Source organism: Sminthopsis crassicaudata, chromosome 2 (assembly GCF_048593235.1).
Source record: "Sminthopsis crassicaudata isolate SCR6 chromosome 2, ASM4859323v1, whole genome shotgun sequence".
NCBI classification, from domain to species: domain Eukaryota; kingdom Metazoa; phylum Chordata; class Mammalia; order Dasyuromorphia; family Dasyuridae; genus Sminthopsis; species Sminthopsis crassicaudata.
Genome location: NC_133618.1, coordinates 446,206,264 through 446,233,240, shown reverse-complemented (window position 1 = coordinate 446,233,240; position 26,977 = coordinate 446,206,264).

Genomic DNA, 26,977 nt, shown 5'->3' with positions numbered 1-26,977 from the left:
ACTCCAACTTAAAAGGGGCTTTCTCCCTTGCTAAGAGAAATATGATTAGAATATGCATGCAATTTATGTTACATGTGATAAATACTTCAGTTCTTATTATGCATTTCCAAATCTAATTAAAGAATGATTTTAAATCATTAACCTTGAAAGAATGGGGATAAATAAAACAATATAAGGCCAAAGCCATGCTCCAGCAAATGGAGCTGAGATAGAGATTGAATAAGATTTACAGTCAGATGAAAATTATAGAAATAACAGGTGACTGCACAATTGGCATTATTGATAATAATAACATTGCTTTCCTTTGCAGTTTTGACTGCATTAAGGATCAAGAGTGCTTCCCTAGTTACATTGTAAATTATATATAGTTTTACATGCAATATGTTACTTGGGTAGCTGAATATCATTGTGAATTAATTTCTGGAAAAGGTAAATTCAAGTTCTGATTCAATTTTTGATTGAAGTGCCAAATCACTTAACTTCAGTTTTCCAGTCTATAAAACAGTAATAATAATAGAACTTACTTTCATAGGGTTAGTAAGGATCTGTAAAGACTGAGACATGTAAAGTCACTTTTGGAAATGTTAAAATATTATTATTAGCTATTGCTTGCTTTTCAAATTGACCTTGTGAGATAAATACTATAGATATTGTTATCTACTACAAAGAAGAGGACACTACATCTTAGAGCAATTACACAACTCACATAAGTTTTGCACTCACTTACTTTTGAAGCCCCTCTCATTTCTAAATGAATGGACTCTTATAAGAAACACATTAGAGTATCATGAAATAAAATGCTATGGAATGTCTTAAGTGGAATGTTGTTACCAAAGGGAGATCACAGAAGTCTTCATGAAGAAGGTAGAGTTCCTACAATTGCCAATTTTGTTTTGTTTCTTTGTTTTTGCTACCACAAAGAGAGCATCTATAAAAATTTTAAAACAAATGGGCTAGTACTGGAGGAGGAGAGAGGCAAAGAGAGAGAGAGGGAGAAATGAAGAAAAAAAAGAAATTTACATGATAATTATATTGCATATTTGAAAAGAAAAGCAAGTTGTGCATAGTAAATTTGCAGATTCGTTTATAAACATCTTTTTTATTGTACTATGCTTTGGAAATATTGTTTTATTCCACTAATTTTTTAAAAGAAGGAAGCATTGGGTGGAGCCAAAATGGTGGAGAGAAAACATGCTTCTTTCTAAACTTTTCTACTATCCTCACACCTCTGAAATAGTGCTGGACTGGCAGAATCCACAAATAATGGGATTGCAGCAAATTACCAGCAGAAGATAACTTCAAAGATATCCAGAAAAGGTTTATTTTGGTGGGTGATGAGACAGAGGCCAGGTGCAGGCAAGGAGGCAAAGCACAGAAGCCAGCCCAAGTTGAACAGATGGGGGCAGGGAGCAGTCTCCACAGGGCATTGTAGATTCTGTACAGCAGAGAGTCTAACGGGGAGGACTCCACCACAGTGTTGGCTACTCTGTCTAGGTTGGAATCCAGTAGATCAGCAGAGAAGTTATAAAACATCCAACACAAACACAAAGTTAAAGAGTAAACCTCAAACATGAAATTCTAAAAATAAAAGAAGAGGTTAATAAAACTGAAAGTAAAAACAAAACAAAACCAAAAAAACCTATTTAATTAAATAAAACTAAGAGTTGGTTTTATGAAAAAAAAATATAAACCTTGGTAAATTTAATTAGAAAAGGGAAAGAGGAAAATCAAATTGTTAGTCTTAAAAATGAAAAGGGAGAACTTTCCACTAATGAAGAAAAAATTAGTGCAATAATCAGGAGTTACTTTGCCCAACTTTATGGCAAGACATTTGGTAACCTAAGTGAAAGGGAAGAATACCTACAAAAATATAGGTTGCTCAGAATAACAGAGGAGGAAGTAAATTACTTAAATAGTTCCATTTTAGAAAAATAAATTGAATCAAAGTTCCAAATTAGGAAGTTCCTAAGAAAAAATATCCAGGGACAGATAGATTTGCATATTAATTCTATCAAACATTTAAAGAAAAATTAATTCCAAAATTATGCAAACTATTTGAAAATATATGGAAAGAAGGAATCCCACCAAATTAATTTTATGACACAGACATGGTGCTGATACCTAAACTAGAAAGGGTCAAAACAGAGAAAGAAATTAATAGACCAATCTCCCTAATGAATATTGATGCAAAAAATATTAAATAAAATAGTAGCAAAGAGATTACAGAAAATCATCCCCAGGATAATATACCAAGACCAAGTAGGTTTTATATCAGGATTGCTGGGCTGGTTCAATATTATGAAAACTATCATCATAATTGACTATATCAATAACAAAATTAATAAAAAATAATATGATCATCTCAATAGATGCAGAAAAAGCATTTGATAAAATGCAACACCCATTTCTATTAAAAACATTAGAAAGTATAGAAATACAAGGACTCTTCATTAAAATAGTCAGTAGAATCTATCTAAAACCATCAGTAAGCCTCATATATAATGGGGATAAACTGGAACCACTCCCAATAAGATCAGGAGTGAAACAAGGTTGCCCACTATCACCATTACTATTCAATATTGTATTAAAAATGTTCCCTTTGTCAATAAGAAATGAAAAAGAGATTAAAACAAGTAGAGTAGGTAATGAGGAAACTAAATTATCATTCTTTGCAGATGATATGATGGTATACTTAGAAAACCTTAGAGAATCTACTAAAAAGCTATTAGAAATCATCCCCAACTTTAGCAAAGTGGCAAGATAAAAAATAAATCCACATAAATCATCAGCATTTTTATACATCACAAACAATATCCAACAGCAAGAGATACAAAGAGAAATTCCATTTAAAATAATTGTTAATAGTATAAAATATTTGGGAATCTATCTGCCAAGGGAAAGTCAGGAAATATATGAGCAAAACTACAAAACACTTTTCATACAAATAAAGTCAGATCTAAAAAAATGGAAAAATATTAACTGCTCTTGGATAGGTTGAGTGAATATAATAAAGATGACAATACTACCTAAACTAACCTATTTATTTAGTGCTATATCAATCACACTCACAAGAAATTATTTTACTGATCTAGAAAAAATAATAACAAAATTCATCTGAAAGAACAAAAGGTCAAGAATTTCAAGGGAAATAATGGAAAAAAAAAAAAAAAAACTAATGAAAGTGGGCTAGCTGTACCAGATCTAAAACTATATTATCAAGCAGGGGTCATTAAAACCATTTAGTACTGGATAAGAAATAGACTAGTTGATCAGTAGAATAAGTTAAGCTTACAGGACAAAACAGTCAATAACATAGCAATCTAGTATTTAACAAATCCAAAAACCCCAAAGATTTTGGGATAAGAATTCACTATTTGACAAAAACTGCTGGGAAAATTGGAAACTTGTATGGCAGAAACTAGTCACTGACCCACACCTTACACTGTAAACCAAGATAAGGTCAAAATGGATTCATGATCTAACATAAAGAATGAGATTATAAAGAAATTAGAAGAACATAGGATAGTTCACTTCTCAGACCTGTGGAGAAGGAAGGAATTTGGGATCAAAGAAGAACTAGAGATCATTATTGATCACAAAATAGATAATTTTGGGAATGTTCATATGTTAGTATACAAATATATACATAAGCATATACATACATCTCTCTCATACACACATATACACACACATAGCACATACTCTTTGTTTATATCTATTCATATTTGCTTACATCTATACATACACAGATGCATGCATATATGCATGTACACATACACAAATATGGATATATTAAGGTATATCACATATCATAACTTCCAGATTTTTTACATGACTTATTGAAAGTCAAAATGAAAACTTCTGGTCTTGACCCATGCTGGGGTTGTGCATATCACTGAGATATTATTAATTTATTTTCAAAGAGCTTTTCTTGATTCACTGAGCAGGGGGCCATGTGGTTGCTGGGATGACATGGAAGGTATGTATTTTATTTCTCCAAAAGACTACTTGCCAGTTTATTCTTATAAATGTTATACCCCCTGAAACTCTCACAATTATACAGGATAAAATCAAAGAAAGTCAATCAAAAATTACATGCTTTGTGTTGGTAAAAAAAAAAAAAATAAAGCTCTGGAGATAAAGACAGACAGATAAATATATAGATTAGATAGATAGATGGATAGATAGATAGATAGATAGATAGATAGATAGATAGATAGATAAATAGATTATATAAACACACACATATATGCACATAAATATATACATAAATGGATTTGGCTTACTTTTAAAGAGAAGGAGCATTTTGCTTGTTGGCATGTGTATATTTCCCAAAATATGTTATTTTATGGAAATAATTCAAAAGGAGCTTATAGTTATTGCAGAATTGATGAAAACAGATATTTTAATTGACCTTGTAAAATATTTGATACCTTTATAGTCTATTTTACTAAATGTAGCTTTAAAAATTATATTCCATAAGAAGAGGTGGCATGGTATGGACCATATTCAGAAAGACATGGTTTTAAATTCTGGCTCTAGCATTTATTATTGAATGATCAAGGGAAAATCACTTAACCTCTGAACCTCTGGCAACTTCCCAAGATATATTTGCTTCCTCATAAAAAAATCTACATTGTTAAAGAACATTCCCAAGACAATGGAATAACAAATCCTTTTTATTTTGATATTATACAGAAGTTAAGAGTTAAAAAAACATTACATATACAGGCTTCGGGAAGTCTTGCTTCCCTGATTTCTCTTTTGGTATGCACCAACATGGATTCAAATAAATAAGATAGCAACGGAATGAGGGGACAGGAAAGAAGAGACACAGAGAGACAGACACAAAGAGAGAAAAACAAATAGAAAGAGAAAGATGTGTATATGTATTCATTACCTATTCACTTTGTCCTAGTTGTTATATGGATTTGGTGCCCTTTATTCAAATCCTATATTTGAAGTAAACAGTATGATGAGAGGTAAATTTCTTGCTCTCTTTCAGCTTTACTTTTCTTCAACTACAAAATGCAAACACTAATAATTCCCATGATCTTTGATACAGTGATAGCTCTCCTGGTTATAAACAAAACATTTGTGTATTTAAAAAAATTATTGTAGCTTTTTTTAATTGTAGCAAAGAAGTAGAAACTAAGGAGATACTCAATAACTGGAGTATGGCTGAATAAATTTTGTCATTCAATGGAATATTACTATATTCTAGCACTTACCACACTGCCTGGCACATAATAAACCTTTAATAAATGCTTGCTAATTGATTGAGTGATTGAGTTGTAAGAAATGATGAAGGGAATGGTTTCAGAGAAACTTGGAAAGACTTGTATAAACTGGTCCCAAGTGATGTTAGTAGAACACTATAAATTGAAATAATTGGGAAAGCCTTAAGGACTGTGATGAATGCAAAAAACAAATTCAATTTAAAAGGATTGAATGATAAAACGTGTTATCCACCTCTTAAAATAAGTGAGACAAGCCATTGTTGGACTTACTCAGCTTAGCAGGTGGATAAGATGTGAGAAATGGGTCTATTTGTTGCAAAGGTTATTTGTTACAAGGATAGTATTTTATTTTCATTTTCTTTTGGGGAGGGGTAGGATATCCTAGTAATAATATCACCTCCCTTCCCCCAAAAAAGGTAAAAAATAGGGAGGCAAAATTAAGATGAAGGTGAAAAGCCAGGAAGATTCCTGAACTCTTCCCAGGTTCCTTTGGGAACAACATTAAATTACGTTTGTAAATGGATTCTGGAGCAACCAAACCTATACAAAAGCAGAGTGAAACAATTTTCCAGCTTAATATATTTTAGTAGGAACTTTTAAAATGTTCATCTCTCTTGGGTAAGAGTGAAGTACATAGGCTATGTCTGGGAAAGCCAAGGGAGGATTTCAGTTCAACAATTAAAACTCATTGGTCCTGGTTCTGCAGGTTAGTGGCACAGCGGACCAGCTATGAGAAGGCAAATGGCTAGCATGAGAATCCAGAACAACAGGTGTGACTAGATTGGGCCACATACAATGGTCAAGATGCCAGCACCTAAGACCCTAAAACAGAAAGCCAATAACCAAAGAGCTGGTTTCAGCACAAAAAGCTTCAAACCATTTCCACTTCCTTTCCTTCTAGTGCCCAAAGAGCAGAGCTCAACTTTAAAAATAACAACATAAACTAAAAATGAGTAAAAAACTAGAAAAATCCCTGACCATTGAAAGCTACTATGGTGATAGGGAAGATCAAATCACAAAAATAAGAAGAGGAAAACAATGTCAAAATGCTTATATGGAAAATCTCAAAGGAAAAGATGAATTGGTCTTAAACACACAAAAAAGCCTTCTTCTAAGATTTCAAAAAGAATTTAAATCTCAAATAAGAGATAGAAGAAAAATTGGGGAAAGAAATAAGAGTTATATAAGAGAGAGTAAGCAACTTGGAAAAGGAAGGGGAAATGACAAAAGAAACCAACTATTTATAAAGTAGAATTGGAGAAATGGAAAAGGAAATACAAAAGCTAACTGAAGAAAATTATTCCTTAAAAATTAGAATCGAGCAAGCAGAAATAGAAAAAATTTAATTATTGAGGGGAAAAACTCAATTAATTTGCAAAATATATGCTGAAGAGATAATTTATGAATTATTGGTCTACCTGAAAGTCATGATCAAAAAAATAACCTGGACAGCACCTTTCAAGAAATTATCAAGGAAAACTGTCCTGATATCCTAGAAACAGGAAATAAAAGTGATTGAAAGTATATATAAATAATCTCCTAAAAGAGATTCCAAAATGAAAACTCCAAGGAACATTGTGACCAAATTCCAGAATTACCAGGTTAAAATGAAAATACTACAAACAGTCAGAAAGGAAAAAAAAATCAAAGATCAAGGATCCATAGTGAGTATTATTCAGAATTTAATAGCTTCAACATTAAAGGATCAGAGGGATTAGAATATGATATTCCAGAAGAGAAGAGGAGCTTAGATTATAACCAAGAATAAATTATCTAGCAAAACTAAACAAAAACTTTTGGTGGAAAAGATAGACAATCCAGAGGAGACTTCAAATTTTAGTAATGAAAAAACCAGAATTTGTCATCAAATGCAAAACTCAAGGGAAACATAAAAAGGTAAAGAAAAAAAGCAAAAACATTATAAAATAAGATTCAACTGTTTATATTCCTATGAGGGAAAACAATATAACTTTTGAGAATTGCATTTCTAGTAGAACAGTTACAAGTAGTATACATAAACACACTTCTCAGAACTAGATAGATTTAAGTACAATATGAATAAGAAAAAGTTAAGGAAGCAAATAAAATTATACAAAATTTAAACTTGAATGAGAATAGAAATGTATATTCCATTTCTCTCAGTGATATACAGGACCTACATAAAAACTGACCATGTATTAGAACATAAAATGCTCACAATCAAATGCAGAAAGGCAGAAATATTAAATACATCTTTATTAGTTCATGATACAATAAAAATAATGTTTAATAAAGGACCATGGAAAGATAGATTAAAATTAATTGAAAACTAAATAATCCTAAAGAATGAGTGGGTTAAACCATAAATCATAAAAACAATAAATAATTTAATCAGAAGGAATTACAATAATGAGACAACATACCAAAATTTATGAGATGGAGTTGAAGCAGTACTTAAGGGAAATTTTATTTTTCTAAAAGCTTAAATGAATAAAATAAAAAAGGATTCAGCAAATTGATAGCGATAAAAGAGATAAGAAAAAAACAAATTATAAATACCCTAATTAAATACCAAATTAGCAGTTTTGAAAATTAAAGGAGAGATTTGTGAAATTGAGAAAATTATTGAACAAATAAAATAAATGACTAGTTTGATTTTTAAAAAAGAAGAAAACTAAATTACTGGTATGAAAAATTAAAAGTATAAATCCACCAACAATGAAAAGGAAATTATAGCAATAATTAGGAGCTATTTTGCTCAACTGTATGTTAATAAATCTGACAAACTAAGTGAAATGGATAAATATTTACAAAACTATAAATTGCCCAGATTTACAAAACTGGAAATAAAACACTTAATCACCTTTTAGGAAAAGAAATTCAACAAGCCATTAATGGATTCCATAAGAAAAATTATCTACAGCCATATGAATTTACAAGTGAATTCTTTGAAACATTTAAAGAGCAATTAAATCTAATGATACATTAATTATTTGGAAAAATAGACTAAGAAGTTCTACCCAATTCCTTTATGACACAAATATGGTGCTGATACCTAGACCAAGATGAGCCAAAACCAAAAAAGAATATTACAGATCAATTTCCCTAATGAATACTTATGCAACATTTTAAAATAAAATATTAGCAAAGAGATTGAAGCAATTTATCACCAGGATAATATGCTATTACCAGGTAAGAGTTTTACCAGAAATGTAGGGCTGGTTCAATATTAAGAAATAATAATAATAAACAAATAAAGTAAAACAAATAATAAATAAAAATAATAAAACCAACAGAAATCATATGATTATCCCAATACATGCAGAAAAAGCTTTTGACAAACTATAGTAACCAGATCTATTAAAAACACAAGAGAACTTAGGAATTAATGGGGCTTCCTTAAAATGATAAGTAGTAGCCATCTAACACTATGAGTAAGCATTATATATAATGGGGATAAATTAGGCATTTTCCCAGTAAATTCATAGGTGTAAGAAGGATCATTATTCATTATCAACTGATAACTTAAGCAATAAGAGAAAAAAAGAAATTGAAGGAATTAGCCTTCACAATCAGGATACAAAATTATGAGTCTTGATGGTGTACTTAAGAGTAAGATGTTATACTTAGAGAATTCTAGAGAATCAAATAAAAACTACTTGAAATAATCAGTAACTTTATTGGATATAAAATAAACCCATAAATAATTATTTATACATTACCCACAAAACCCACTAGTGAGAAATAGAAAGAGAAATTCCATTTAAAATAAAAATAAACAAAATAAATATTTGAGTGTCTACTTTTCAAGACAAAACCAAGAACTATATGAACACAATGATAAAATACTTTTCACACAAATAAAGTTAGATTTATGTAATTAGGAAAAATATCAATTACTCACTGGTAGTCTGAGCTAATATAAAATAATGACAATTCTACCTAAATTAATTTACTTATTCAGTGCCTTACTAATCATAACCAAAATAATTTATAGAGCCAGAAAAAAATAACAAAATTCAAAGGGTCAAGTATATAAATGGAATTAATTTTTAAAAATGCAAAAGAAGGTAGTTTAGTCATTCCAGATCTCAAAGTACATTATAAAGCAACAATCAACAAAACTATTTGCTACTTGCTAAAAATAGAGTGGTGAATTGGTAGAATAGGTTAGGTTCACAATACACAAAAGTTAATGACTATAGTAATCTAGTGTTTGATAAACCTAAAGACTCCAATTTCTCAGATAAGAACTCACCATCTAACAAAACCTGCTGGGGAAACCAGAAAACAGTATGACAGAAAGTGATCATAGACCAACATCTTATGCCTTAGACCAAGCTAAGATCAAACTGAATTTAGATATGATACCATAAGCAAATTAGGCAAAGAAAGAATAGTTTTGTCTGTCAGATCTATGGAGAAGGGAAAAATTTGTGACCAAACAATAAAGAGCATTATGAAATGCTAAATGGATAATTTTGATTACATCAAATTAAAAAAAGATTTTGCACAAATAAAACCAATGCAACCAAGATTAGAAGGAAAGAGAAAGCTGAGAAACAAGTTTTACAGTGTTTTGATAAAGACTATATTTCTCAAATATATTGAGAACTGAGTCAAAGTTACAAAAATATAAATTATTCCCCAATTGATAAATGGTCAAAAGATATGAACAGGCAGTTTTCAGATAAATTAAAGCCATCTATAGTCTTATGAAAAAATGCTCTAAATTACTAATTAATAGAGAAGTGCAAATCAGAACAACTTTAAGACATTACCTCACACTTACCAGATTGATTAATATGACAGAAAAAGAAAATAAGAAATGTTCAAGAGGATGTGGAAAATCAGAACACTAATGCATTGTTGCTAGAATTGTGAACTAATCTTTCTATTCCAGAGAGAAATTTAGAACTATGTCCAAAGGGCTATACAGCTGTGTATGCTCTTTGATCTAGCAATACTACTATGAAGTCTGTATCCCAAAGGGATAAAAAAAAGCAAAGACCCACATGTACAAAAATATTTATAACAATTCTTTTTATTGTGGCAAAGAATTGAAAATTGAGGGGGGGGGGTGGAGCCAAGATGGCAGAGAGGAGACATGACTTTTTCTGAGCTCCCTGGCATCTCTCAAATTAACAGCAAATCAAGCCTTTGATATAATCACAAATATTTAGAGTGTAACACTTCGGAAAATAACTTGTAATATCTTCAGAAAATGTCTTTTTCAATTGGGCACAGAAGGAGGCAGGCCAAACATAGGCAACCGAGCTCAGCTACCTGAGTGAAGGCAGTGCAGAGACCTAAGGTGGTGTGGGCTCCATACCTTGGGAAATCTACTGGGAGGAATCTACTGAAGTGTTGGCTACTCTGTCTAGTTGCAAGTGATTAGATCATCAGATTAGCTGTAAGACATCCAACACAAATGCAAAAGGAAAATAGTGAATCCTAAACCCAAAATATCATGGGACCTGGCCACACCCACCTAGCACCAGAAGTTAGTCAGCACTGACCCAACACAGCCACTATCCCCTGTAGAGAAAGCTTGGACAATCTCATCTTTGCCACAAAAGCAGACTTCAACCATTTAAAAAATTGAGCAAAAAAAGAAAAAAAAAAGAAAAGAAAAGAAAAAAGAAAAAAGAAAAAGAACTCTTTATGGAGAAAGAGAAGAACAGATTTCAAACCCTAAGAACACCAAAATCATATCATGTCCTGATGAAACCCTAAAGGGTGATATAAATTGGTGCCCATCTTACAAGGCTCTTTGAAAGAATTTAGAAAAAATCTTAAAAGAGAGTTAGAAGAAAAATTAGGAAAGTAAATGAGAACTTTGCAAGAGGATTTGGAAAAAGAAACACAGAAATTATCTGAAGAAAACTTACAAAATATATTTGACAAAATGCAAAAAGAAAACAACTCCTTGGAAAACAGAATTTGTGGAATGGGAAAAAAAAATCTAAAGAACAAAACAATCCATTTTAAAATTCAATTGGCCAAAATACAAAATGAACTAAAAAAGGTAACTGAAGAAAATAATTCACTGAAAATTAAAACTGAACAAATAGAAAAGGAATGACTCAATGAGACATCAAAGATCAATCAAACAAAATCCCTCAAAATGAAAAAAAAAAAGAAGAAAATATAAAATACCTCACTGGGAAAACAACAGACCTGGAAAATAGATCTAGGAAGAGACAATTTGAGGAGTATTGGACTTCATGAAAACCATGATTTTTAAAAAAGAGCCTAGACATTATATTTCAGGAAATCTTCAAGGAAAACTGCCCTGATGTCCTAGAATCAAAAGTTAAAATACCCATTGAAAAAATTCACTGATCACCTCCTGAAAGAGACCCCAAGTAATAATGTAGCTAAATTTCAGAATTATTGGACCAAGGAAAAAATATTGCAAGCAGCCAGGAAGAAATGATTCAAATATTGAGCAGCAACAATCAAAATTACCCAGGATCTAGCAGCTTCCACCTTAAAAGATTGAAAGTCCTGGCATCTGGCCAACATAGTTGAGAAGGCACATGGGATTTTCTGAGCTTTTCTCATACTCTCACTACTAATTATTAAATTCAGCCTCAAAATTAGTGCTTGGCTAGTACAATTCACGAATATTCAAAGTGCAACAACTTACCAGCCAAAGATAATCTGGAAGATCTCCAGAAAAGGTTTGTCCTGAGTGGCAGGAGCAGACAAGCACAAGCAGAGATAGAACCAGAGAGCAACATATTGAGCAGACCGGGTGGGGGTGGTCTCTATGGTTGGAAAATATACAGAAAGGACTGTACCATAGATTGGATGCTCTACTTTGACTGAAAAGCAGTAGACCAGCAGAGAAATTAAAGCCAAAAGTAGAGGGTACTCTAAAAAATGCCAGAACCTAACAAGATCTAGCTATACCCACCTAAAGCCAGAAGTGTGTGAATCAGCACATACCACAGCACAGCTGTGCAGCCACATTGTTCCACATTGGGTTTGCTTGGGGCAGTCACAAATCTGCACAGCAAGGGGTTGCAGCTCCAGGCAGCCTTTAATCTGCACAATGGGGGACTTGGCCTGGGGCAATAGAACTTCTGCAACAGAACTATGCTCCTCTGGGCAGAGACACTTCTAGTGCTGTGTGGGGCAGGGCAACTGCTAATACCCACAGCAAGCTTCTGCCTGGGGTGATACTTTTGCTGCTCAGCCTCTAGCCCCAGAGCAGTCATTAATCCACACAGCAGGGCTTTTAGTAGGGCACTTCGACAGCTTGGCCAGTGCTACCCAGGCCATAGTCACTTCTAGTATGGAGCTTTTCCAAGAGCACTTCTGCAGCTCAGGGCTCTTTGAAGTCTGTTTGCAGGACAGCAACTGTCCATATACCTATCCCTGCTCTGCAGAAGAAGCTGGTAACCTCCTTGACCTGAAGGCAGACACTAAAGGCTTTTTAAAAATGAGCAAAAAAATCAAAAAGATGATTGAAACTAGGTTTTCAACCCTGAGGAGACTAATAACAGACAGTCTCCAGACAAAACTGCAAAAGGGGATGCTAACTGGTCCTCATCACACAAGGCTCTCCTAGAAGAAACTATAAAAAAATTCTTTAAAAGGGCTAGAAGAAAAATGGGGAAAGGAAAGAGAAGCTATGCAAAAGAGTAACAACTTCCTGAAATGTGAATTGGAAAAGGTAAAGAACTCCCAGGAAGTGCAGGGAAACATAATTTATGAATTGGAAAAGGTAAAGAACTCCCAAGAAAGTAGGATTTGTGAATTGGAAAAAGAAAATAATTCAGTAAAAAAAAATTAGTGAAATAGAAAAAAATTCCATAGATCAAAATCACTCATTTAAAAACTCAATTGGACATATGCAAAAAGAAGTTAAAAAGCTAATGAAGAAAATAACTCATTAAAAATCAGACGTGAACAAATAGAAATGAATGATTCATTGAGACATCACAAGAATCAGTCAAGCAAAACCAAAAAAAATGAAAAAAAAATTAGAAAACAAACATTAAATATCTACTTAAAAAAACAGTAGAAATAGATCTAGGAGAGATAATCTGAGAATTATTGGACTTCCTGAAAATTATGATGGAAAAAAGAGCCTAGATACTATTTTATAGGAAATCATCAAAGAGAACTGCCCAGATGTAATAGAATCACAAGGTAAAATAGGAATTTAAAAAATTCATCAAACACCTTCTGAAAAAATAAAATAAATAACCTAAAATAAAATAATCCTAAAATAAAATGAAAACTAAAATAAAAACCTAAATAAAATAAAATAAAATACTAAAATAAAATAAAATAAACCCTAAAATAAAAACTGCAAGGAATATTGTGGCTAAATTTCAGAACTATCAGACTAAGGAAAAAATATTACAAGTAGCCAGAAAAAAACAATTCAAATACCGAGGTTAAGGATCACTCAAGATCTAGCTCCTTCCACACTAAAAGATCGAAGGGTCTGGAATCTGATATTCCAAAAAGCAAAAGAACTTGGAATGCAGCCAAGAATAAACTACCCAGCTAAGCTGAGCATTTTCTTCCATGGAAGAAGATGGACATTTAATGAAACAGATGAATTCCATTTGTTTCTAAGGAAAAAAAAAAAAAAAAAAAAAAAACAATTAACAAAAAATTTGATCTCCAACCATAGGATTCAAAAGAATCAGAAAAAAATAGAAAGAACTCTTAAGAACTGTATTTCTGTTGTGGATATACATAAAGAGTCCATGTTGAATTTGATTTTACTAATATAAAAAAGGGAAGTAGAAATAGAAAGGGGATAGTATCAGTAAAAGGGAAAAGGAGAGATAAAACTACATCCCAGGAAGAGGCAAAGAAAACTTATCATATCTGAGGGAATTTAGAAAGGCACAAAAACATTGCGTGAATTGTATTCTCATCAGAATTGGTTCAAAGAGAAAATAATTGACATATTTGTTTTACAAAGAACTCTCTCACCTCATTAAAAAGGGGGAGAGGAAAGGGGAAAAGGAAAAAAGTAATAAGGGAAGGATACAAGAAATGGGAAAGGATTTAGAGGGAGGGGGGAGGGATATTAAAAAAGGAAGGCTGCATGATGCAAGTGTTACCCATAAGTTTAATACTTGGAAAGGGGATAAGTGGGGTAAGAAAAAGAAAAGCATAATCTGGGGATACTAAGATGGCAGAAAATACAGGATTAGTAATTTTAACCATAAATGTGAATGGGATGAATTCTCCCAAAAAGTGGAGATGGATAGCAGACTGGATCAAACATCAGAACCCCACAATATGTTGTTTACAGGAAACACATTTAAAGCAGGGAGATACATACAAGATAAAGGTGAAAGGCTGGAGCAGAATCTATTATGCTTCAGGTGAAGTAAAAAAAAAGCAGGGGTAGCCATCCTTATCTCAGATCAAGGAAAAACAAATCATCCCCAGGATAATACACCATGAACAAGTAGGATTTATACCAGGAATGCAGGGCTGGTTCAATATTAGGAAATTATTAGTATAATTGACCATATTAATAACAAAATTAACAAAAACCACATAATCATCTCAATAGATGCAGAAAAAGCATTTGATAAAATCCAACATCCATTCCTATTAAAAATACTTGAGAGCATAGGAATAAATGGATTTTTCCTTAAAATAATCAGTATCATCTATTTAAAACCATCAGTAAGCATTATATGTAATGGGGATAAACTGGAACCATTCCCAGTAAGATCAGGAGTGAAACAAGGTTGCCCACTATCACCATTACTATTCAATATTGTGTTAGAAATGCTAGCTTTGGCAATAAGAGTTGAGAAAGAGATTAAAGGAATTAGAGTAGGTAATGAGGAAACCAAATTATCACTTTTGCTGATGATATGATGGAATATTTAAAGAACCCCAGAGATTCTACTAAAAAGCTATTACATAGAAATAATCCATACTTTTAGCAAAGTTGTCCAATACAAAATAAACCCACATAAGTCATCAGCATTCTTATATATCATTAACAAAATCCAACAGTTAGAGTTACAAAGAGAAATTCCATTTAAAGTAATTACCAATAGTATAAAATATTTAGGAATCTATCTGCCAAGGGAAAATCAGGAACTATATGAGCAAAACTACAAAACACTTTCCACATAAATAAAGTCAGATCTAACCAATTGGAAAAATATTAAATGCTCTTGGAGAGGGAGAGCAAATATAATAATGATAATACTACCTAAATTAATCTATTTATTTAATGCTATATCAATCAGACTTCCAAAAAACTATTTTAATGACCTAGAAAAAATAATTATATGGAATCATAGAAAAAAGTTCATATGGAAAAATAAAAGGTCAAGAATTTCATGGGAACTAATGAAAAAAATCAAATGTAGGTGGCCTAGCTGTACCAGATCTAAAATTATATTATTATAAAGCAGTAGTTACCAAAATCATTTGGTATTGACTAAAAAATAGATTAGTTGATCAGTGGAATAGGTTAGGTTCAAAGGACAAAATAGTCAATAACTTTAATAATCTAGTATTTGACAAACCCAAAGACCCCAGCTTTTGGGATAAGAACTCACTGTTTGACAAAAAGTGCTGTGAAAATTATAAATGAGTATGGCAGAAACAAAGCATTGACCCACATTTAACACCATATACCAAGATAAGGTCAAAATGACTTCATGACCTAGGCATAAAGAATGAGATTATAAATAAATTAGATGAACATAGAATAGTTTACCTCTCAGACCTGTGGAAAAGGAAGGAATTTATGACCAAAGAAGAACTAGAGATCATTATTGATCACAAAATAGAAAATTTTGATTATATCAAGTTGAAAAGTTTTTGTACAAACAAAATTAATGCAGACAAGAATAGAAGGGAAGCAATAAACTGGGAAAACATTTTTACAGTGAAAGGTTATGATAAAGGCCTCATTTCCAAAATATATAGAGAATTGATTCTAATTTATAAGAAATTAAGCCATTCTCCAATTGGTAAATGGTCAAAGGATATGAACAGACAATTCTCAGATGAAGAAATTGAAACTATTTCTAGCCATATGAAAAGATGCTCAAGTTATTATTAATCAGAGAAATGCAAATTTAGACAACTCAGACATACCACTACACACCTGTCAGATTGGCTAGAATGACAGGGAGAGATAATGTAGAATGCTGGAGGAGATATAGGAAAACTGGGACACTGATACATTGTTGGTGGAAATGTGAATACATTCAGCCATTCTGGAGAGTGATTTAGAACTATGCTCAAAAAGTCATCAAACTGTGCCTACCTTTGACTCAGCAGTGTTACTACTGGGCTTATATCCCAAAGAGATCTTAAAGAAGGGAAAGGGACCTGTATATGAAAGAATGTTTGTGGCAACCTTCTTTATATTGGCCAGAAATTGGAAACTAAGTGGATGGCCATCATTGAAGAATGGTTGAATAAATTGTGGTATGAATATTATGGAATATTACCATCTGTAAGAAATGACCAGTAGGATGATTTTGGAAAGGCCTAGAGAGACTTACATGAACTGATGCTAAGTGAAATGAGCAGGACCAGGAGATCATTATACATTTTAACAACAATATTATATGATGATCAATTCTGATGGATGTGGCCCTCTTCAACAATGAGATGAACCTAATCAGTTCCAACAGAGCAGTAATGAATTGAGCCAGCTATATCAGTGAAAGAACTCTGGGAGATGACTATGAACCACTACATAAAATTCTCAATCCCTCTATGTAAGGGCCCTTTAAATGGGCGGCCACAGTGCATCGGGAGATTGAGGCCCGGAAGTAATTTCTGTGGATATTAGGACTGCCCTTGGGCGGGATCCTGGCCATATTGAGATAGTTTTGTAATGGGTGACTCTCTCGCTGATTGGCTGTGTGTGTGACCTCACAGGCCCTATATAAGCCCACTGCAGGCAGCAACTGCCCTCTTTAACCTCCTGCTGTTCACCCTGGCTCCTAGCCTGGGTGGCCAAGCCAAGATGGGTAGCCGAAAGAGGTAAGGATTTTGGTAGTGAACACATGGGTCTTCTGACCAGGTGTTCACTCGGGAACCAACAAGTCAGGGCATCAGTTAGGGCATTATGTGAGTAGGTATAATAAAGGCTTTTAAGATTACATGTGGTTGTTCTTGAGTGCGCTACCGGTTATTAAGCTATAGATTCAAGAGATTGTGGCCAGAGACCTTAGAAGGCCTCAGAGGAGGCGAGCCAGGTAGAGTTCACACTGCAAAGGACAGTGGTCAAAGGTACTCTGGTGGGTCTAGGACAGACTAGTAATTGTAACTGCCAGGAGAGCACGTTACAAATGGCGCCCAACGTGGTGGACGCATCAGGAATTATCAGGTTTTGAAAATATTTAATATTCAGAATTAAGATTCTGAAAGATCCGGTAGAAACGCCACTTAAGAGGGAAGACAGAGAAGCAATATGGACCCAGGTAACTCTGGGATCAGACTCAAGGACACAGCTGAACATAATGCTTATATCAAGAGGTTAAAGAGCCAGATGGAAGATCTTTTAACAAAGATCACCACTGAAGAACAGCAGGAAGCTTGTAATCAAGCTCCACAAAGGCTATCCCCACACCTATTAGATATAGCTCGGAGAGGGAGCAACCTAGAGCTAATGTGTATGTATGACAGTATAGAGTATAAAATGCCACAGCAAGAGTTGCTGGAATTGCAGGTTAAACTACAGATGGAGATAGAGAAAGAAGAAAAAGCTAGGTTACTACAGATAGAACAGGAAGAGTTCAAACCAGTGGCTGAAACTAAGGAAGGAAATAAACGAACCACATGGACTAAAGTTGTAGAAATTCTTCTTAGCATTTTGTTGGTTTACCTCCTGCATTGTTGTTTTAAGGAATGTATTGATTACTCTTCCATTGAGAAGAAGTTTAGTTCTTTTTATGTGCAAAGCTCAGGTTTGATTTTAAATCAGCCTTTGGGGGATTTTCCAATTCTTCCCTCTGCCTCACCTTCTTGGGCCAAGGGAGAAGGGGGAGGAGGAAAAGGAAGGGCGATAATACTATCAGCACTGCCCATTAATCCATTCAAAACTTCTGTGTCTTCATTTCAAAGGACTGGAGTAGGCTTTATGCCCCAAGGCAAAAAGGAATTGTGGGGTATTGAGTATAATCAGAAAAGTTTTAAAAATACAGTTCAGTTAATTTCTAAGAAACCTTACAGGGATAAGGCCTTGCAGTTAGAGAGAGTGGAGTTTTATACTTGTAAAACTGCTAGGATCGTCTTTGGAGAGTTGAAACTCCTCTTTTCTTACCTCGTGGATTTTCCACTTCCACAGGTGAGCTTGATTTCCCAACCCCCTACGGGTACTTATAAAACAGTGTTTATGTCTAGAATGGGTTGGAAAATTGTTGTTTTAATCACTAGAATAAATAGACAGTGTGTGATCTTTGACCCAGGAGGAAAAGTAATATCAGATTTATTGATTCACACTCCTGGAGTACAATTCGGTATCAGAAACTCAAACTTTGATTTTTAGGCAAAAGAATTCAGGGATATAGCCGAGTGTTCTAGTAAAGTCATTACTGCACAGACTATCCCCAAGATCTCTTCTAAACAAGAGAAGGGAATTTTGGGATATGTGATTGCTTACAATTTTTAAATTTTGATTTTACATTTTTAAACATTTTTGATTTTACATCTTCAAAGTATTTTGATTTTACATTTTAAAGTTATTTTGGTTTTATATTTTTAATCTATTTCGGTTTTACACTTTTAAATTATTTTGGTTTTACATTTTTAAATTCTTTGCATTTTACCTTAGCAATGCACTTCGGGCATACACAGAAAGTGCAGCTAAGTGACAGACTGACTTTTGTCTGACTTGTTAATCTTTTTGACAACAACTTTGTTTCCACTGTGATGTGGAAAGGCCTGGATGGCATTTGGAAAGGCCCAAGTTGGGCCCCGGGGACATTCCTTCCTAGGTGCAGATCCAGCAGCAGAGTTCATCCCCACCAGAGACATTTGTAACCTGGGGATCCAAGAGAAGGACCAGACAACAGTCCAGAGAGACCAGCCAGATGTCCGCAGCCCTTCAGACGCTGATGGCAGCGATGCCCCTCCTGACCGTGACACCAGAGACAGCAGACACGGTTCCAGTGTTGCAGCTGAGATGGACTGTTTTGGGTGATACGCAATATAAAGACTGCAAATGGACAATGGGCCTGCTTGCTTCTCCCGTGGCCACTTGCCATATGGTGGCCTGGGAAGAGGCTTTGCCCTATGCTTTCTATTGAAGGACTATGCTTTTAAATTAGTGGGTGAAAAACCAACACACCCACCTGCCATTGTTATTGAGACAATGTTACTGGACATGACTGCTTATGTGCACCTGTGAAACTAGAATTGTTCTAGAATTGTGAAAAGTGCAATAGAGAATTGTGATAAGCTAGAATTGTTCTAGAATTGTGAAAAGTGCAATTGAGAATTGTGATAAGCTAGAATTGTTCTAGGATTGTGACAAGTGCAATTGAGAATTGTGATAAGCTAGAATTGTTCTAGAATTGTGAAAAGTGCAATTGAGAATTGTGATAAACTAGAATTGTTCTAGGATTGTGACAAGTGCAATTGAGAATTGTGATAAACTAGAATTGTTCTAGAATTGTGACAAGTGCAATTGAGAATTGTGATAAGCTAGAATTGTTCTAGGAGTGTGAAAAGTGCAACAGAAAATTGTAAGAAACTAGAATTGGTCTAGAACTGTGATAAATGTAACTAGAATTGTGACAACCTACCTCACTGATATTTGTTAACTAGAATTGTGATGTTTTACCTTGTTGACTTCCCACCTCAGTGTTGACATCCTACCTCATTGGCATCCAACCTCTTTGGCTTATTATCTCGAGTATGACTTTGATGAATGGGTTGAACACTTGGGCCACTGTTGAGCCTGGTTCTCATTGTCATACTTCTATTTACTGTTCTGCTGCTTTGTACCTCCTTGGGCATAACACTCTTTCATCTCATGGATCAAGTGAACTATAGCTGGTGCTAAAAGTTTAGCTTGGTGAGATGTGCGGTTCCCGCAAAACAAGAGAAAGGGAATTGTAAGGGCCCTTTAAATGGGCGGCCACAGTGCATCGGGAGATTGAGGCCCGGAAGTAATTTCTGTGGATATTAGGACTGCCCTTGGGCGGGATCCTGGCCATATTGAGATAGTTTTGTAATGGGTGACTCTCTCGCTGATTGGCTGTGTGTGTGACCTCACAGGCCCTATATAAGCCCACTGCAGGCAGCAACTGCCCTCTTTAACCTCCTGCTGTTCACCCTGGCTCCTAGCCTGGGTGGCCAAGCCAAGATGGGTAGCCGAAAGAGGTAAGGATTTTGGTAGTGAACACATGGGTCTTCTGACCAGGTGTTCACTCGGGAACCAACAAGTCAGGGCATCAGTTAGGGCATTATGTGAGTAGGTATAATAAAGGCTTTTAAGATTACATGTGGTTGTTCTTGAGTGCGCTACCGGTTATTAAGCTATAGATTCAAGAGATTGTGGCCAGAGACCTTAGAAGGCCTCAGAGGAGGCGAGCCAGGTAGAGTTCACACTGCAAAGGACAGTGGTCAAAGGTACTCTGGTGGGTCTAGGACAGACTAGTAATTGTAACTGCCAGGAGAGCACGTTACACCTCTATTTTTGTTCACCTGCATTTTTGATTTCCTTCACAAGTTAATGATACACTATTTCAAAGCCTGATTCTTTTTGTACAAAAAAATAACTATATGTACATGTATACATATATTGTTATAATGTTCTTGTCGTCGCTCAGTTGTAATCCTTCTCTGGGAGGAGATCTCTTTTTTGTAAAATATTTTCCTCTGTGAGCAGGTTTCTTGGGAAGCTTCTGGAACCTCCAGCCAGAGCTAAGGTAGAATCTCAAATCCTCATCTTCCTGAATCCTGTCTCTAAATCTCCTCCAGCTCTTATCCTTCCTCAATCCAGACTCTCTCCTTCCAGACTGCCGTCTAAACTCAATCTCAGTCAGACTGCTCCTTGCCCGACTGCTCTCCTCTTTTATCCTAGCAGAGATTGGGCTAGTGAGAACTCAACGGGGCTTGTGAGAACTCCTACAGCCAATGAACTTGCTCCTTTTAAAGGTGCAAACTCCTTTAAACATGTAAACTCTCCCCCAGAACTCCAAAGATGCAAACTCCTTTCAAAGGCCTGAACCAAAGGTGTGAATTCTGAGCTAGAGAATTGTTTAGTTATCACCTTGTAATCCTAACATATTGTATTTAACTTATACTTTAATATATTTAAAATATATTGGTCAACCTGACATCTGGGGGAGGGGGTAGGGGGAAAAATTGGAACAAAAATTTTTGCAATTGTCAATGCTGAAAAATTACCCATGCATATATCTTGAAAATAAAAAGCTATAATAAAAAAAAGAAAGTCCTGGAATCTGATATCCTGAAAGGCAAAGGAACTTTTGCATTGCAGCCAAATTAACTATCCAGCTAAATTGAGCATTATCTTTCAGGGAAGAAGTTGGACATTCAATGATTCAGGTGAATTTCATTTATTTCTGATGAAAAGACCAGAGCTGAACAAAAACATTGATCTCCAAATACAGAACTGAAGAGAAACATAAAAACGTAAAAAGGAAAGAACTCTTGAAAGCTATATCTCTGTTATGAGTATACTTAGAGAGTGCAGGTAGAATCTGATTTTACTGTGATAATATAAAAAAGAAACTAGAAGTGGAAAAGGGATTGTACTAATAAAAGAGGAAAATGGAGAGGAAATGAGGGAAATTACATCTCATGAAAAGGCAAAGATGACCTATTATAATTGAGGGGGAAAAGGGAGGGGAATTAACATTGTGTGAATCTTCTCTCATCAAATTTAGCTCTAAGAAAGAATATTACAGATATTTGGTTTCACAGAGAAACTTGTCTCACCTTATAGGGAATCTGGAGGGGAAAAGAGAAAGGAAATGGGGAGACTAATAAAAGGGAAAATAGAAGTATTAGGGGAAAAATATAAGAAATGTGGAGGGGTTTTAAAGGGGAAGGGCCATTTGAGGGAGTTGGTGGTCAGAAGCAAAATACTGGGGAGGGGGGAAAGGAGGAAAAGAAAGAGAAAAGCATAATTTGGAGTAAATAAGATGGCAGGAAATACAGACTTAGTCATTTTAATTGTGAATGAGAATAGGAAGAACTCTCTCATAAAACCGAAGCAGATAGCAGACTGGATTAAAAGCCAGAATCCTATAATATGTTGTTTTCAAGAAATACATTTAAAGTAGAGTGATATATTTAGAATAAAGGTAAAAAAGCTGGAGCAGAATCTATTATGCTTCAGGTAAAGTAAAATAGCAGGGACAGCTATCCCTGATCTCCAATCAAGTAAAAGCAAAGATAGATATAATTTAAAAAGATAAGGAAGGAAACTATATTTTATTAAAGGGTATCATAGATAATGAAGTGAGATAAACACTAAACATATATGCACCAAGTGATATAGCATCCAAATTCCTAGTGGAAAAGTTAAGAGAATTGCAAAACATAGACAACAAAATTATACTAGTGGGGGAATCTCAACCTTGCTCTCTCAGAACTAGATAAATTGAACCACAAAATATATAAGAAAGAAGTTAAGAAGGTAAATAGAATTTTAGAAAAGTTAAGTATGATAGATGTTTGTACAAAATTTAGTGGATAGAAAGGAGTACACTTTTTTCTTGGCAGTTCATGGAACTCATACAAAAATTGATTATATATTATGGCATATAGACTTCAAAATTAAATACAAAAAGGCAGAAATAGTAAATGCATTTTTTTCCAAATCGTGAAGAATTGGAAATTGAAATGATGCCCATCATTTGGGGAATGGCTGAACAAGCTTTGATATATGAATATAATGGAATAATATTGTGTTATAAGAAATAATAGCAGGTAGATTTCAGAAAAGTCTGAAAAGACTTGAATGAATTGATGCTAAATGAAATGAACAGAACTAGGACAACATTGTACATGGTCACAGCAACATTGTACAATGATCAACTATGATAGACCTAAGTTTATTAGTTTTTCTCAAGCAATACTATGATCAAAGACAATTCCAAAATATTCATGATGGAACTTCTATCTACATCTAGAAAAGAAGTATGAAGTCTAAATGTAATTCAAAGCATACTATTTTCACTTGTTTTTTTTTTTTTCTTTCTCATGCTTTTTTCCTTCTTGTTCTGATTCTTCTTTAACAATATGGAAATATGTTTAACATAACTATTCATGTATCCCTATATCAGATTGCTGTCTTAAGTAGGAGGGAGGAAAGAGAAGGAGAAAATCCAAACTCTTAGAAAAATGACCGTTGAAAAGTATCTTTCCATGTAATTGGAAAAAATAAAATACTATTAAGTGGAAAAAAAGAAAGGAATATAAAGTTATTGAAAAATCTTTGAAAATCCACAATAGGGAATAAAAGGAATTTCAGAGTTGAAATAGAGAGAAGCAGCACAGTTTTGAAAGTCTCATTGAATTTATCATAAGCTGTACGTAATATAAATTTATGACTTCACCAATATTAGCATTCTTTTTATATCTGTAAATATTCTTTGAGGTGAGTCGTGTTTGTTAAATTCAGAGTAAAACATAGAGATGGCAAAAGAAATAAGACTATGTTTAACTGCCTTCCTGACAATAATATATCCATTAGTATGGTTCATCACTTTTACCTTTCTAAAGTGCAAAAGGAAAAGTAATCTGAAAAGATCAGAATGAGGAATCAACTTTCTTATTTTACATGAATTAGGTCAACATTTTGACTTTGCTTTGACTTTACTATAAATGAATACCTGAAATATAAAATAATAATAATTGGTATTAGTGTAGTACTTTAAAATTGCAAAATAAGATATGTATATGTATATATATATGTGTGTGTGTGTGTGTGTTGTTTAAAACATATATATACATATGCAATATATGTATATGCATATATGTATGCACATGCAATATATGTATATGTACATATATGTATACACACATCTGTATATGTATCTATACACACACGCATATATATATATATATATATATATACATATATACACACACACATATCCTCCCAATGACTTATGATGGATATAATTATCTCCATTTTAATGATGAAGAAGCTGAAGCTCAAAGAAATTAAACACTTTGTCCATGGTTACATGCCTAATAAGTATCAGAAATGGATTTTGAATACATTTCTATCTATGTTCAAGTTCTATACTCTGTCCCCTTATGACACATTGCCTTATGCATTATGATATTCAAATGCTGTAATAATACATTCTGAAACCAAATTATTGGGTTTTTTATATTTATCATTTGGGAATCATAGTCCTTCTTGATTAAGACATATCCTCAGAACCAGGTATTTTAGCAAATTTATTCTTAATTATGACTTTTCATTTTGTAATGGATTTAGCTAACTTTTCTTCAGGAACTCATTATTTTTGTCTTTTGAGATTTCCAAGGGATAAGTTCTGCAGGGCCTCTGACCACCCACTTACATTGTATTTCCTCTCTTTCTCTCAAAGCTGTTCCCAAAGATAAAAGGTCCAGGACAGAAGTTCTTTAGCAAAGTTCACCTGAAGTTTGTTTCTCCAATAGTTGGATTGTATAAAACATGTGGGAAATAAGGGATTTCACAGATGCTAAGAAAAGATCAGAGGCACAAACCTAGTTAAAAATTCCAAAATCGATATGAAAAAAACCAAAATGAAAAACCCCAGGAAACTCCCAGCTTGCCTAAGAAGTCCTCAGTTCAAAGGTAGTTGTCCAGGGAGAAATCTGCAGGATCTGAGTGTCAATAGGATCCAGACTTGATGGAAAAGGAAAGATCTTTTTTCTTGCTGCCATGGAGAATAGATAACTTTATAACTGACATACAAGGAGAGAAACTATAATCTTGGGTGTTAGGGCAGAGTAGAAAGTATATAGAGAAAACATCCATCCAGCTTCCCTATGTAGCCCCTTCTCCAATTTTCTGAAAATGATGTGTCTAATAAATCTTCACACTTTTTATAAAACTTCTACTGGAATAAATAATAAAAGGTGGGGGCTTTTATTATGTTCTGTCTCCATATAAATTATATTCGACCTCTATGGCAAAATGACCCAATTAACTTTTTACCAGTTTATGTGTTCAAATCTGGCTCAGATTCTCTTCAATTCAAACCAATAAATATTTATTAAATCCTTGTATGCCTTGGTGAGGGGTGGAGATGGGGAGCTCTAAAATGGTCAGTCACTGTCCTCAAAAAATTTACATTCTACTCAATTTAGCTAAGTGCAAGACAGAGTTTTTATAAGATAAATGCAAAGTAATTTATGGAAGGAGAAATTACCAAGTGTGCATATCAGGTTTCTTATAAAAGCTCTATATTGGTCTGCTGACATTGCCACTGATCGGCTATTTTAGTTACATAACATCTAAAAGGGACCTTTTCATGAGGCCAGCAGGACTCAGCCTTTGGGCTAATTAGCACCAACCTAGTCCTAAGACATATTATCTGAATAGATATATTTGAAGATACATTATTTGAATGAATTGAATATAAAAGTAGTTCTTTAAAATGCCTCCTTTTGTTTATTTATTTCATTATTTAATCATCTTGACCTTTAGGAAGTATTTTCTCATAAGACCTCCTACTTCTATCATATTCTCAAGATCTCAAAGTCCTTTTCTCAGAGTAACTCATTAGAATTGACAGTAAATTATTATTAATTACTTTGAATAGATAAGAAGAGTAGATCATGCAACAAGAGTGTCAGGGAAACTGGACTCAAATCCTAGCTTTGCCACTTACTTTGTGAATTTGGGCAAATCATTTATATTTTCTTGGCCTAGCTTTCCTAACTATGAAAATGAATTTTTGGACAACTGATGTTCCTTTTAGGGTTAAAATTAAGAGTCTCTGTGGAAGAAATCAAGGCAGTTAGGTAATGCAGTGGGTAGAACACTGGACCTAGAGTTGGGAAGGTAGGGATTCAAGTATAGGCTCATTAACATAACAATTGTGCACCTCTGGGATCAGGTGGCACAGCAAATAGAGTGTTGGGCCTGGAATCAGAAGACCTGAATTCAAATCTAACCTCAGACACTTATTAACTGTGTGACTATAGTAAAGTCATTTAATATCTAATATCTTTGTCAAGAAAACCTCAAAATCACAAAGAGTAAGTAATTTAACCTCTATTACTTTATATAATAATGAGAATGTATCACAAAATTGTGAGGATGCGTGGAGGTGATATTCTCAAACCTTAAAATATTATCTAGATAAATGCTAGTTTATTATAATCAATATGACAGTCCATAATCAAACCTAGGTGTGGTTATCTTTCTGCTGCATTCTATTGCTATTTGCATCTAATTGTCCTCAATTATATCACACCTATTTTCCTCGATTTTGTCTCATAGAATTGGAGAAAAATGAGCCACAGACCTCCTCATGAGGTCCTCCTTCATATCTCCTACTAGATATTGGTTTTTCCATTAATCTACATGAAGCACAGGATGGAGCTACAAATATCTCCTTGCCTGAGTAGACTGAGGAAAACATAATTTGGATCAAAGCTTCTTTTCTGATTTAAATCATTCCTTAAGGTTCCTCATTGATTCTCTGCTGATCCTCAGGCCATTCATAATCAAGAATCCTTCTGAGACTTATTTCTTCTTTTCTCTTTTAATGTCTTCTCTATGCACCAGGAACATATTTTCAAAT